The sequence below is a fragment of the Empidonax traillii genome, unplaced genomic scaffold (assembly GCF_003031625.1).
Source record: "Empidonax traillii isolate 1590-97213 ecotype Southwest subspecies unplaced genomic scaffold, ASM303162v1 scaffold277:size2070623, whole genome shotgun sequence".
Taxonomy (NCBI): Eukaryota; Metazoa; Chordata; class Aves; order Passeriformes; family Tyrannidae; genus Empidonax; species Empidonax traillii.
Genome location: NW_020955470.1, coordinates 1,480,845 through 1,495,731, shown reverse-complemented (window position 1 = coordinate 1,495,731; position 14,887 = coordinate 1,480,845). Strand labels below are relative to the sequence as shown.

Here is a 14,887-nt window from a genome sequence, read left to right as displayed (position 1 = left end):
ATTTGAATTAAACTATGAAAGCAGAGAAACTACTCAGTGAAGAATATCAGTACTTGCCAAGGACAAAAACTTGTTTGTCTTTTGTGAACATTATCATTCTACCTCTGTGAGAGGGGGAAGGGGAATGGTCTGGTGCAAAAGGTGCTAGTATGAAATCTAGGTTCAGTTCTTTGTAGCTGTCCTCTGTACAAGTAATTAAGCTGCACAACCCCAAAAGCATTTTCTTACCTAACTCCCATCAGACTTTCAGTGAGAGGCAGGGATGAGTCAGCCACTCCTCATCTGGGCACTGAGCAGGTGCCTATACTCTGTCCTTGGTACTTCCACCTTGGCTAAGCTGCTGGGAAAACCAGCTGCATGAAAACCAAGTGTACTCTGGACAACTGTGATTTAATTTAAAAGAATCCTGCTGCTGACATCTGCCCAGCATCTACAAGAGCCAAACCACCAGCAGCTGGTTAGACAGCAACCTTGGTACATTTATCCTAAGGCACTGGCAGCCTCCAGCTCGTTCCAGCAGTGATGGCTCTAGAAGGGAGGGACTGGAGCCACCACAACTCCCATGAGATGACAGACGACAAAAAATTGAGGCTTCTCAGCACAATTCCTGCAGGAAAAGAGGGTGTCGGGATTTTTTAGTAACTCAGATAAAATCGTGCAGGACTGGAGCAGATCTCAGGAAATCAGCTGATCCAAATTGCCCTTAGAGCAATTCTGAACAGCCACAGGATGTTTTTCTAACTTCCATGGATGAAGGTGCTTCTGTAGGATGCTCAATGCGTGCACAGTGTTTAAAGTGATGCAGAGAGCAAGAGATCCGGAGTGTGGGTAAGTTATGCCCAAGCTCAGGAGATCAACCATTTGAGTGCCCAGGGATGTCCCAGTTGCTGACCCACACCAGGTCAGCACTGCTGGAGCTAATCCATAATACAAAGTCTGGGAATATGTCACACAAGGGCATTCCAGAAAAAAAAAAAAAAAAAAAAAAAAAAAAAAAAAAAAAAAAAAAAAAAAAAAAAAAAAAAAAAAAAAAAAAAAAAAAAAAAAAAAAAAAAAAAAAAAAAAAAAAAAAAAAAAAAAAAAAAAAAAAAAAAAAAAAAAAAAAAAAAAAAAAAAAAGTAGGACTAGGTTCTAGTCACAGTCCTGCCAGTTATTTCTTGTCATCTTGAGCAGCTCCACTCTGCACTTCAGTTTCCACACCTGCAAACCACAGCAAAGAGCATGTGCCTACTTCATTATAATCATTTGCCATCATACTGCAAAGAGCTAAGAGTGATTTAGTGTCATTAGTGTTGTCTAATTTTGCATTATCTTCAATAAATATGGATGTGGCAAGATATGCTCACAGCCAAAAAACTTTTTTATATGCCTAATTGCCCTATTTAATGGGACCAGGTGGAACAGCAGGGTCTGCTTAAATCATCCTCACCATTCAAAGGATCTGAGCAGAACTTTCCTTGTGCAGCATGAAATTGTGTTGCAGCATTGCCCACCAATCCATCTGAGAGAAATCCTATTCCCTGCCTTGTTTTGTTAATAAATGCTAGAAAATAGAAACAGCTTCACATGGCCTAACCTCCTCCTCTTCCTCAAGTCACCAGTAAAATTATCTTCCTGACTTTACCTGTAAAACATTTCCTGCTGCCTGGGTCACTGGAAGCCACAAAAGGCTTTCCTCCCTGAATTAAAATTGTAATTTATTATGCAAGCAGTTCAGCAATGGAGAAGGAGTTAGAAACCTGCAAGAAACCACAATAGAGCCCCACGCAGAATACACATAACTTTGCACTTTTTCTTCAAAATTGTAAAAGAACTGGCTGGGCCAGCTGGGTTAGCCAAGATTTAAATCCCTGTGATATTAAGTGACACAGCTATGACACAACTGGGTTTGCATAATGGCTTTTTACAAATTTGCAAAATGTGGACAACTTTTCCAAATGTTAGCCCTGGGCATTTTTATCTCATGGCTAAACTCTAACTCCATAGGAATGCTGTTCCACCAAAATATCAGATGTTTCACAGGTAAACACAGATCTGCGAGGCTGTGGACCATTTTATGTTTATGGGCCCATATTTTCCCCACCTGATGTGGGATCCCTCTGTGACAAATTTAAGCCTTCTGACAATAGGCTTCCCTTTTGTTGACTACTTACCTTGTAACAGTGGGATTTAATGGGCTGCAGGTTGAAAGCTGCCGATTTAAATATCAATCAACTTAATTCTGAAGAAGGATTTCTTTGCATTTCTCATACTGCGAGAGAAAGAGTTGCGGGTTGCGGGGAGGAGGGTAGAGAAGGATTAACTTGCATAGTTGTGGGGTGGTTATGGGAGGCTCCTTTCCAGAATTTCATGTTTCAAAGATCTTCTGGAGTGCAGGGCTGACAAGACCAGAAGAGCATCCAGTGGGGACAGCACTGGCATCCCAGCCCCACAACAACCCCTTTGCATTAAGCCTTTCTCCTTCCAGGGATTACACCTGAGCTGTGTGGCCACAGGTGAAATTCCTAGGTCCCCTTTAGACCAGCATCATTCTGTCCACGTCTGCCCATGCCTGTTGTTTTCTCATGGTGCTTCCTTCTTGACTGCCCTGTTTACCCACCTTTTGTCCTGGGCACTTGTCCCCCAGTTCAGTGCAAGGGGACTCAGCCACAATCTGTATCTAGTCCAAGCTTAACTCTGGCTCCACAAACAAGCCTGTAGTTAGAGCATCATCTGGGGTGAAAAATGTGATGTACTTTGCACCACCCCTCCACTCCCACCCCCAGCTTTTGTAGACTCTTGGCCTGTACTGTAACTTTGAGGCAAGTACCAGGATAGATGCATGGCCAGGGACATGCCTTGCACATGAGAATGTTTTCCAGAAAGGAGCTAGTCCCCAGAAGTGGTGCTGTTGTCCCACTCTCAAGCTGGATTTATGCTGGGGCTGCAAAGCTGGAGGTGCAATATAAATGTCCAGTGAGAGCTCATGGGCTTTGACACAAAGGTGTAGCAAGGGGAGAAACTTCAGGAGAGGTCTTCACTGGGTCACTAGTCAAAAACATGTATTACAGGTAAACAACTGGGGGCAGGGCCTAGGATTTGTTTGCTCTTCTCTTTGTGTTTTATCTCCCCCTGATTCTGCAACGCTTTCTTGCATGGTGTAATACTCAGAGTCCTACACTGCATGACAGAAAAATTTGGGACTGCACAAAATTATGAGTCGGTCTGCAAACGGGATTTGTACACCCAAAAAAATTTGCCCATGGACCTGCGTCCTACAGACCATAAGGCAGCTTAAGAAGCACCAGTCTGAAATATTTGGTTGTTGCACAAATTCCAAGAAAGCGTTCCATGAACTAGATACCTTTGGGATTAGCCTATTACAAGTCCTTCCATTGAGGCATGTGATATAAAGCCTGATTTTAGGGTCAGAAACTTTCGGTCTAAGCTGCACGTGCAGTGTTGTGCAAGAGGATGTACAAGGGAAAAAAGCATTGTCAGACACTGGCCAGCAAAGCTGGCCCTTTGGTCTGGAAAGTTCTACCTCCAGTTTTGCTCATGATCATCTCACAGATTTTACTGATTTTTTTGTGAGCTTTGGTCCTGTAAATATTAACTGCTGACAATTTGTTTGATGTGCTGTTGCTGCTCAAGGGTCTGAGTACTTTGAACTTTAACCTGAATAACACAGTGAGATTTTTGCTCAGGAGGAGCCAGAGAGCACCTTTCATCTCCTGAGTGATATGAATCACAAGAGAAACCAGAAAACGTGTGGCTGGAGTTCGTTGTATAACAGCAGGGCTGTGTTACACAAGTGCCAAATCCTCCGCTGAAGTAAACGAGACTTGTAAATTAGGGGCACCACCAACAATCATGGGCTGGTCAGCAGATTGTTGTCAGACCTTGCTTACTCATTGACTAAAAAGAGCTGCCAAAATTGTGCTTTGCCCTTCCTCTCACCTTAGGCCCTGATTCAAATGTGTTATGAAGGCAAGGAGAGGGTTTCAGGTTGTTTTGCTCCACTGTTTGACGAGGGCAGTGGCAGCCATGGGACAAGGCAGCACTCAGCCGCGGCACCTCGGGAAGCCTCACCACCCCCTACACACCAAGGCTGGAGCAGTGTCACTGAGCCCTGGTGCAGGGCATGGGGACAGGCCAGGCCTTGCCAGCAGCACACTGGCACTGTCAGGGCTGGAGGCAGAAACTCTGGGCTCAGTAGTGGGAGCACTCAAGAAGCCCCTGCTCCCACACCACAGCCACACTTGGGCTGCAAGCACAACAGGCAAGGGTTCACCTGGCAGCTGACAGGGATAGTTCAAAACAGTATTTGCTTTCAGCTCACTTCAGCACAGGTTTCTGTGATGCCGGAGTGCTTCTTTCCATGCTGTTCCATGTGCACGGGGCAGGAGCCCACCCAGTTGCACCCGCAGGATATGTGGATGTAGCTCCTTGATGCTGGGGCTGGGCAGGCTCTTTGCTGAGTTTCCCTTGGGATGAAGCTCCTGGAGACTTTCGTCCATCCCTTATCACCTCCTGCTGCTGTGTGATGCTCAGAGTTTCTATTTTAAGCAGAAACAGTTGAAATGAGTATGCCACAGTTAAGGTGACTCACTGCTCAAGAACACATTCTTCAAAGTTTTAAAAGGGCACTATAATCTGGTTTTCAAAGCCTGAGCAGCCCCACTGAATGCTCCAGACATTCCTGAGTAATATTTAGTAACCCTTTGTGGAGGTTAAGGCAACTCTCTTTAAAGATATTTCTTTCAGAGTGAGAAAAGTGAAATTACCCTGGCCAAACAGATGTGAGAGGACTGAGCGAGGAGGGTCAATGTGGTTTTTCTGCAGTAGAGATGTTGCAGAGCACCAAGAGCTGAAGGATCGGTGTTTTGCAAACACAGCACCTTGGGGTGGTCCTGGTAACTCCTGCTGCCCACCAAACCAGCACCCCCCGCCCACCACTACGGGTCAGGGTCCCCACACACCTCTCAATGCCTCCTTACACATTGCCATTTTCTCCCCAACTTGTGCTGAAGGGAGTGAGCAAAACACTGAAGCATCCACCAGGTGCCTGGGGAGGTCACCGCCTTAGCCCTGTCATGTCTCCACCACGGGTCTCTTGTCAGTGCTTAAATATTGGTCTTTGACAGGAGGGCTCAGCCTCTGCACACCCTGTTTGCATTGGTGCATCCTGAGTGCCGAAGAGCAAGAGGGTTGCTTTTCTGGTTTGGTAGCCTTTTCTACTCCTTTGGCAAAGGCCTGAGCAATGACAGTGTTGGGTGGGGTGACAGAGGATCAGGACCCTATTTTTCTACAATAGCTGTGGAATAAAAAACATGCCAGCATGAATCAGCTGGTGCACAAAGATATCAGGTCACCTATGTCAATGAAGCGTAACTGCATTGTTTAAAGAACATCTGCCCAGTGACATGCAAGAGTCTGACAACACTGAATTGAGGTTCAGTTTTCACTTGTTAAAGGGCTTTACAGGTGTCTTAAACCTCCCCATCAAGCTTTGCTGAAAGATGTGCTGTGAGGGCGGTGATCTCATAGCAAGAAGCAGTAGACTAGCCCAAATGCCTATGCCATGATTCCCACTGCTGGCAGCCTGGTGTATGCCTGCAGGACTATTGACACATAACATGAGGGCATGGAGCAGGTCTGCAGCCCATGGTGCTGCTGTAGGTCCCCCTTCGGAATCCCCCATGTGCAGTGCTGCCAGCTGGAACAGCTTCTGTAAGAGAACAGGGAGTGGGGAAGCCTTGGTGTGGTGATCCTGAGCGTAGGATCACCACGCACAGAGGAGCTAGCAACCCATGGAGCAGTTAGTCTGTGTGTGCACTCAGATCCCTTGTAGCTGGGGTGCCCTGTATCCACAGGACAAATTTCACCACCAGTTGTAATCCAGGAGCCTGTGAGCAGCTCCCGCTTGGTACCAGCAATTGTGTTCACAGTATGGCCTTGCCTTTGTCAAAAAGTGCAGTAAGAAATTGTGCTAACATCCCTTCTGTTTGACACAGTCAAAATGATGAGCAGAGTTGCTGTTTTGTAAGAAAATCCTGTAACAGCTCATATCACCAAATTGGTGAAACCTTCTCTGTAGAGGGGTCTGCGCGATGTGCTACACGTGAGTGTACAGCTCGAGGTTCCTGGTGTATGAAGGGATACATCTATGTTATTTTATATTTATAGTGTTTTCTTCATGTTATGATTTAATCCTAGCTGGCAAATAAGTACCATTCAGTTGCTCACTCAACTTCTCTTTTCTTCCCCCCCTCACACCAGTGAATGGGAGAAGAATCAGAAAAAGGTAAAATCAGTGTGTTGAGATAAAAGGAGCTTAATAATTGAAATAAAATAAAATATGGCTATGATAACAAAAAGAGAAAGAACAAAGAAAAAAAGGAATAAAACCCAAGAAAAAGAAGTGATGTCCAATAAAATTGCTCACCACCCCAAGCTGTGATCAGCAGCTCCTGGTCAATTTCTCTCAGTTTATTTACAGGGCATGATGTTCTGTGATATGGAGTATCTTTTTGGCCAGTTCAGGTTACCTATCCTGGCCATGGTCCCTCCCAGTTTCTTGTGCATCTGCCCACTGGCAGAGCACAGGAAACTCAAAAGTCCTTGACTTAGGATCAGCACTACTGAGCAACAAGTAAACCATCAGTGTGTTACCAACATTATTCTCATACTGAATTCAAAACACAAAACTGTACCAGCTAATATCCCAGCTGGAACCAAGGCATTTTAAATAAACAGGATTCTAAATGATACATGATAGAATCTGAGTGCCTTTCTTACGGGGCCCACCACAGACCAGCAACTAACTCCTGGTGCAGCACATTGGGCACTGGGTGTCAGGTTGGTAGGAGGCACGCTGATCCAATGAATGGGGCATCCTTGAGTGACAGGGGAGCAACCAGGATTTTCAGTGGAATTTTAGCCCAGCATCAGTCCCAGAAAGGTCATTTTTCTAAGCCAGCGTAGTATTTCTGGTAATAACAGTAGTGTCTGGCACATGCTTATGCACCACACTGCTAAAATGGGCAATGAAAGTGCCTTTTCGGACTGTCAGCATGGATGAATATCCAATTTTTAAAAAAGGAAAGCTATTATTAGAGGTGAGCAATAAAGAAACTCTAGCATTTGGCAAACCACCTCTTCTACAAAGCTTCCAGTGTCCATGTTCTCTGTACCTGCACGCTGGCCAGGTTTATTTCTGGATCAATCCACATGATGTTAAATCATTTCCCATGCAGTGGTGTTTTATTGCTCCACTGCCTGCAAGACTCAAAATATGATAAATCTGACAAATAATATATAGGATCTCTAGCTGTCACTGGTGATCACTTCCTGGAAGCCAGGGAAGCACTCACCACCCTTGATTTGCAGTTCTTAAAAGTTTTGGCTCTGATTAAACCAAAATAAGAACAGCAACTGTAATAATTACATTCTATGGCTGCTATCATTGCTATCAACTGTTAAGATACAAGAAATAAAAAAATAATAATAATAGTAATAATAAAATAAACAATATGGAATGAAAACTTCTTGAGAATTTTTTTTCTGGAAATTTAATCACTGCACTGAGATAGTATAAATGCATTCAAAAAGACTCTTTTGTCTGTGACTTAAAGAGGTTTGTTCCTGATCCTCTAACTAGGACATACTCCTCATTGTGCTGTTCATGTTTACAATAGGTTGTCACCACATCATCACAGGAAAAAAATAGGGCTTCCTAAAAGAATAATATTTCCAAGTGGAAAAATGTTCTATCTTCTATCACTTCTTACATATGCATTTACAGAATGATTACTCAGACGAGTCTTTCCCTTCTTCACTTTGTGCTTTGGTATAGTGTCAGGACTTTATTTCCATTTACTGTGTCTCTGTGTCAGTGGAATGGGAGGAATGTCAGGAAGTCTACTAGTTTTCCTGGTGTGGGTCAAGCTCTTCTGTCTCATGATAAAGGAAACTGAAAATACAGGGCAGTGTGATCACCACATTTTGGCAGAGGAACTCAAGACCAATCAGAGGATCTGGAACTGTTTGACTTCCCTCCTTTTCCTCTTCACTGCTTCACGTTCTGGCACATTGCAATCCGATTCTCCTAAATTTTACAGTAAAACATTGCACCACATGTACTAATCGATGTGTGGAAACTGAGGAAGGGCAAAACGTCTTAAGGTTGCCCAGAGTCTTCATGCTAAAAGAGATGAGTTTCTCCACCCCCCAGTTATTTTATGAGTAAGCTCAGGAGAAGCCACCAATATAGTGAAACCAAACCATGCTGAGCTTCTGGGAAGGTACTGATAATAGTGAAACAAAACCATCCAGAGCTTCTGGGAAATTGGGCTGCTGCTGCTGATCTCATCAGCTTTGCTGCAAGCTCACATGGTAATGCACACAGCATGTCAGACCATACCTCTCCACTTCCTCAACTGCCCAAAACATGCCATAAGTGTGACCTTAGGTGCCAGATGGACTTCTAAGAGGTTAATACACTGAGGTTAATTCCTTAGGGTGAGTTAAAAATAAAAATAAATGGTGGATATATATACAAAGTTTTATTCAGTAGGTATTCATAATTTTTGAGAGAAATTACATTAAAGTAGGTAACAGATGAAAGAGAGAAGATATTTTATCATAATAGTAATGCTTTTTCAGAACACAGCACACTGCAGGTAAGATGTTTCTAACCAGATTTCAAACATACTTGTTTCGGTGAAGCTTTTATTCAAATGTTATTTTTTAAAGAATTTCTTAGAACAAAACTGTACAGCAAGTAAGTTAACTGATTCACTAGCCAATAGTCATAGCTAGAAAGAGATGAAAATTTTCACACAGTGGTGTGCATGGGAAAACACAGTCATGCTGAATCCCAGAAATCCCAGAAAATGGGATGATTTCACTGACATTCAATAGGGAAAAAATGTAAACATCCATTTGGATAAGGCTGAAAGTTCTATTTTGACACTGCCAGAACACAACATTTTTATTTTATAGCCTAATAAAAATATTTCAATATTCAAAGCATTCACATTCAAAACATTTCAGCATTCAACATGAAAAATTTGAGTCCATACAAATATTTTTCAATTGTGATCTCATTCTGATTCTTTAAATTATGGGCCTTCCTGTCCATAAGACCTGAAGATTCTTGCTCCGTGTCTCTGGTTTGTACCACATAGCTCAACACAGTGCCTGGAAACCTGTTTTAGTGAGGAACATGCACTAAAAGCTTTGAGTTGAAAATTAAACACATGATCATGAGTTGCTTTCATTGGAATGGCACCCAAACCCAGCACTGCCTGAGGAACTTCATTCTTTTCCCATTGTCCTAAGCAACATTTCTATTGCGATATCAAAGTGCAAACCCTGGCTCAACCTCTACTTTGCAAAGTTTTACCAAATATCTGCTTTGGATAAGAGTGTAAGGCAAGACGGTTACCTCAGCCAACATTTTAGAAAATTTTTAGGAAAAAAATATTGTTGTTGTAATTGTAGAAAAAAATAAAATCCCTGCTGACAGAGTACTGTAGGTGTGTCCTCATTGCTGACCTGGCCTGAGGCAAAAGACCAGGGCCTCTCCCTGTCTGTGCCTTACATCACTGAAGTTGGATCAGGACACTGACTTCTGGTGAGGAAATAAACTCTTTCCTGAAGTGGGACCAGAATGATCTTTCTTCAAGAAGTCTGGATGGAACAGTGGTGAGCTCAGCTAAAGTTCTTGGGAAAACTGGTGTTGCAATAACAGCAGAAAACCCCTCTGCTCCTATCTGCTGGGGTTTTGGAAGCCCAGTTCAAGTACACAAGACCCTGCAGAACAGGTCAGATGGGTTACCTTCAGGCTGTTATGGAGGTGTGAAAGATCTGTATGACCCTTCTGTTAAACAGCAAAGCCCTCAGGAGTTTGGGTCGATTGTAAAGTGAATGGTGCACATTTCGGATTTCTCAGACATCTATGAGAGTGAAACCATCTCCATTTGAGTGTTCCTCACATAGGTTTTTTCTTCAATATCTGTTTCTGCTGCAGGAAGGTCTCTGTGCCTGTGTGGCTATAACATGCAGCGTCAGCATGTCAAAAGCAAGTGCATTTAAAAGTAAATCTTCTTCTACTTTAGGCCGTATAGCATTTGTCTACTTCTTACTGCATCTTCTGGGACACCAGTTGATGAGCTACTTGTTCTTTAATTTACACGAACTTAAATGACAAAGCCATGCTCCCTATCAGACGGAGTGAAATAAGATGAAGCACTCTGCAAAAGGAAGGAGAGGGCAACATCCCCGAACAAAGCAGAGGGCAGGAGACAGCAATTGTTGGAGACTGTGGGCTCCTTGAGCACCTTCTCTCTTCACAGCAAATCCAATGCTACCTCATATTTTTTACACGTGTTTTCTTATTGCTAATCAAGTAGGACAATATAGTTCTATCACTGCTCCCACACGGCAGAGCTGTTTACTTTGAACCAGCAAAAACATATAGAGAGAGCCTCCACACCCAATTATTACAGGCTGAATCCTTAGACAAAGGAGAAATTCAGTTAGAAATTACTAAATAGCGTATTTGTTTGGGGTTTGGCTTTCTGTTTTAAAGTGGCTGGATTCCCTTCATCCTGTTGCTCAGTTCTACAGATTCTTCTGAACTGCAGAGCCAAAAGCCAGCCACACAGGCCCACATACCACAGGAACAAGGGAGCCACCAAGAGGGATGTTTTGACAGCTGATGCTGAAATTGCAACATCAGCCATGCTGGTTTGCTTTGAAAAGCCTTAAGTGGTGTTTATGATGAAAAAGCACATGTAGTTAAACCAACCAGTCTTTCCCAAAACTTCTAAATTGTTGCTTAATTTATAAATCTGCTCAAAGCTTCAAGTAGTAGAAATATGCATGTTTTGGTGGTCCTATGTAGGTCCCAGATGGAGACCATCCAGCCAGTACTATCCAAATATTGGCTGGGGCAGAAAGACAAAGGCAGCAAACCATCTCCAGAGCTAACAATGAGTCCCTGGAATTCATAATCAAATTAGAGACTGGGTTTTCTTTGCAAGTAAGAGTGGGAACATGTCCCTGCCCTCACCTTTCACACGTCCAGCCTACAGATTTCATGGGTGGTTGGTGGTGATTGTACACAGGATGCTCAGTGTAGAAGTACAGTGCCTAATCCCCATCTTTTTCTTTCAAAACACTTTGCTGCATCTCTCTTCGTAGACACCAGGACTCATTACCAGGTAGAATCTCTATCCCCCTGTAGATAAATAGCCAAGGTTACTTATGTTTCCACATTTTTGTAGAAGCATCCTTTATTTTTCATATATTTCAACACATCATTCCATTTGTTGATTACTTGTTTTCTGTTTCAAATCAAAATATTCCTGCAAGCTGGATATCTGGGAGAAAATACCATTCAGTGCCATGACCAAACAATCCAGAGGATCAGGATTCACAGGGCTGATTCCAAGCTGGCATATGCCACTACTGCACTGGGAGAATTTAAGAGACTTCTGTGGTGTTACTTGCAAATACCACTGGAGACATGAATCAAAAGCTCATTTTAGAAGACGCTTTTACCTATTGAAACAAGGATGTGTTTGTGACCCATTGTTAGAAATAAGTGGCCTTGATCAGTCATTTGGGTTTGCATGGGATCTTTGATGGAGTTTGTTCGACTTGAACATTAAAACCAAACACACACTAAAAAAACAAACAAGAAAAAAAAATCAAAAAACCCCAAACCAAACCACAACAACAACAAAAAAGACAACAAAACCACACACACACACAAAAACCCCAAACAAACAAAAAACCAAAAAATACACAAAAAATTACTAAATGGTTCACTACAAGAAAAAGGCGAGAGAGCGGGACAACAGCTCCAGCAGTGTCCCCTGCAAGAGTAGGTAGAGACTAATGGTGGTTATTCAGTGACCTTTATAAAATATATTTGGCCAGAGATAAAGGCCTAGTCAGTGAATGTCCATGTAAAATAACACTCAGTTTAAATTTGAAAACGCAGCAGGAAGTAAATGGTGACAGCTATAACGGCTCAGATATGGTCTGATAAGAGGTGGTTGGCTACATTCACACCTCTGGAGGCCTCTGTGGAGAACTGTGAGCTGGTTCCTCCCTGTTAACATACTGTGGCTCAAAAAAACCCGAATTTTTCTTTTCCTTTTTTAAAGGAAATCAATAACAACAACTAAATTAAAAAAAAAAAAAAAAAAAAAAAAAAAAAAAAAAAAAAAAAAAAAAAAAAAAAGGCAAAAAAACACTAAACCCCCACGACACGCACCCATCTGTGACGTGCTGGAGCACGGAGTTACTGACCATCGAGGAGCCTGTTCTCCCTCCTGCTGCTGCGCTTCGGCTCTGCTACACCTCACATGCCACCTAGTGGCTTCCCAAGTGGAAAATTCCTTTTAAAACATGATTTACAGACACGCCGCTTCTGCCAGGCGTTCCGTGTGTCTCCAGCTCGCTGTTGAAGAAGTGAGTTGAGGGACAGCACACGTAACACATCCCGAGCGCCACCGCAAACCTGCCCCGTAACAGCCCATCCCTCTCATCAGCCCCAGCAAGTTTTCATTCCTCATTGCACCCTCAGACTCCCTCAAGGAATTTCCAGCACCTTGGCCTGTCCTTACAGCTCTCTGCTGTTTTCCATCATCTTCAAAGCCTTCACGGGGCCTGCTCCCCTATGACTGCCCACCTTATCACTCTGCCCCACCACCTTAACCAAGTATTTGGTGGAGAGGAGGTTGTACATTTTACTTTTAAGTATTCAGTGATGGTGGGCACTTCCCACAAAATTCATGGTAGTTAAAATCCAACTTTTCCAAGAAAAAAAATAAACCAGAAAGCTTTAAAGTGATCTTCACCTTTCCCTCCTCCTTACTTCTTACATGGGTCAGGGAAGATTTTATTGTTCACTTCAACTACTTTTTAGTGCCCTACAGCTATTTTATTCAGAAAAAAGGTGTTACATCTTAAAAACACCAAAAGGTGTTAAGCTTTCAGTCAGGACATTTATCCAAGAAACAGAAGTTTCAATTAAGAACTATGCTTTGCCTTCAAAAGAGTTAATTTGATCGTCTTGCTCCCTTCTCAGCAAGGTGGCCTAACCCCTTTGTTGATAAGTACCTGTGTGCCTTGGTAAGCCCCAAAGTGCAACAAGCAAAGTGAGATGATGTCTAAAGAAGAGGTCACTGGAAACCCCTGAAGGACCGCCAGTACCATGGTCTCTTGGGATGAGAGCCAGGATGCCTGTCAGAGGACACAGAGCACATATTTGCATTTATGAAAGGAAGAGCTTTGTCGTCATTAACTCTGGGCAATGGCTGTCCAAGTCACTCCCTCCAGTGAAAGAAAGGATCTGGACCTGATCCATGTTATCTCCAGCACTTTCATTAGGTGGAGGCAGCAATTAAAAAAAAAAAAAAAAAAAAAAAAAAAAAAAAAAAAAAAAAAAAAAAAAAAAAAAAAAAAAAAAAAAAGAAAAAAAAAAAGCCACTTGCCACAAACATTCATGTCTTGTCTTTCATTTCATATGCTTGAAACATAATAGTCCATCTTGAAAGGGCTTTTCTCTGCAACAAACTCTTTGCATTTTCTAGAATAAAAACAAACGACCCCCCAAAAAACTCAAAGCAACTCTTTCAATGTTTCTGAAATTATGTGCCATTTTTTTCTTTCAGACCATTGGAGAAATTACTTTGTTTTGTGAACGGCCACTGCCAGGCTTCACCATAGCTGAAACCCATTGAACTGTGCTGATATTCCTGTTACAATTTCTCCTCTCACCAGTGTGGTCCTTATATCTGGTTTAAACCCAGGTGCTGACCTTGAATGCTGTGCATCACCAGACTTAGAGGGCTGAAAGAGATGGTCCTGCCCTTCAAGAAAGGGGTTACTCACCATGATGATCGCAATGCAGGTGAAAGTATTCCATAAACTGCTACCTTGAGGCTTGAAGAATCAGCTTTACTTCAAAAAGTCGTGCAGTCATCCTTTATCAGTTAATCCATGGTGGTTGTATCTGTGCAGAGGAGCCATGTGGCAAACCCAGCTGGAGCCCCTGAGCAGGGCAAGGACTATCAGAGCCCAGGAAGCACGAGGGGTGGAAGCAAAACTGATATTCTGTCCTGCCTGAAAGCCAAAGAAGCGGGGACGAGGGTGCGCTCAGCAGCTAGAGGGCAGGCTCATTTTTCCTTTAAAACTTGGGAACCACCTCATTCCGGCTGCAGTGACTGCCTGAGTATCCAACAGAAGTGACTAAGTCAGTCAAGCTAATTGGAGAAGCCTTCTGTGTATTAACTACGGGGAGGGAGGACCCAAACTCCAAAAAAACCCCAAATCACAGATGTACAAATCTGATAGTCATTTCAAAAGGCTTCAGTCAGCTGGGCTGAAGAGCAGAGGGAGAGGAATCATGCACAAGACAGGAATATTCCACAGATGTGGACATGTCTGGCTGCAAACACCCCACAAAAAGCACACACTGGCCTTACAGGTTCTCATGACAGGAAAAAACAATTGAAAGGATTTACAAATAGCACTCATCAAAGCATTCCAGATAAATAACTTCCTCCTTTTCTTTTTCTTACTCAGAAAAGGATTTGCAAGACGAAGCAAGCTAAGCAGTCTCTGCAGAGTTTGGTCTCAGGTGAGTTATGTACTCCATAACACAGAATTTTCCATTACTTTCTGTGCCCGTAAGATTTGGGAGCTCAGTCTGTTGAGGGGAGGGAGCACAGCTGGAGCAGCCATCCAGGCATCCTGGTGATACTGGGGGTGAGGCTGCTGTGCCAGGAGCTGCCACACTGCTGTGCACCAGCTCAGACAGGCAGTTTTATGTCTTTAAAGGCAAATTCTTCTTCTCTTTGTTTTTTCATAAAAGAGACATTGAAAA

At 43.0% G+C, this 14,887-nt stretch overlaps 1 long non-coding RNA gene across 1 annotated transcript; it reads right to left on the bottom strand.

Moving 5' to 3' along the window:
• Window positions 1–12,429: 12,429 nt before the first annotated feature.
• Window positions 12,430–14,074, bottom strand: LOC114060534. Its single transcript, XR_003571910.1, has 3 exons — window positions 13,938–14,074; window positions 13,120–13,242; window positions 12,430–12,457 (listed from the first exon to the last, which is right to left on the bottom strand). It is a non-coding gene; the product is annotated as an uncharacterized LOC114060534 (long non-coding RNA).
• Window positions 14,075–14,887: the final 813 nt, after the last annotated feature.